The sequence below is a fragment of the Perca fluviatilis genome, chromosome 2, assembly GCF_010015445.1.
Source record: "Perca fluviatilis chromosome 2, GENO_Pfluv_1.0, whole genome shotgun sequence".
NCBI classification, from domain to species: domain Eukaryota; kingdom Metazoa; phylum Chordata; class Actinopteri; order Perciformes; family Percidae; genus Perca; species Perca fluviatilis.
This window is the reverse complement of record NC_053113.1, coordinates 307,147-307,511: the sequence shown is the minus strand read 5'-3', so window position 1 is coordinate 307,511 and position 365 is coordinate 307,147.

Below are 365 nucleotides of genomic sequence, written 5' to 3'. Positions count from 1 at the left end.
CTGGTATTAAACCATTAATGATGGCTGCATTCCACTTAGGAGAGGTCCTGGTATTAAACCATTACTGATGGCTGCATTCCACTTAGGAGAGACCCTGGTATTAAACCATTACTGATGGCTGCATTCCACTTAGGAGAGGTCCTGGTATTAAACCATTACTGATGGCTGCATTCCACTTAGGAGAGACCCTGGTATTAAACCATTACTGATGGCTGCATTCCACTTAGGAGAGACCCCTGGTATTAAACCATTACTGATGGCTGCATTCCACTTAGGAGAGGTCCTGGTATTAAACCATTACTGATGGCTGCATTCCACTTAGGAGAGGTCCTGGTATTAAACCATTACTGATGGCTGCATTCCAC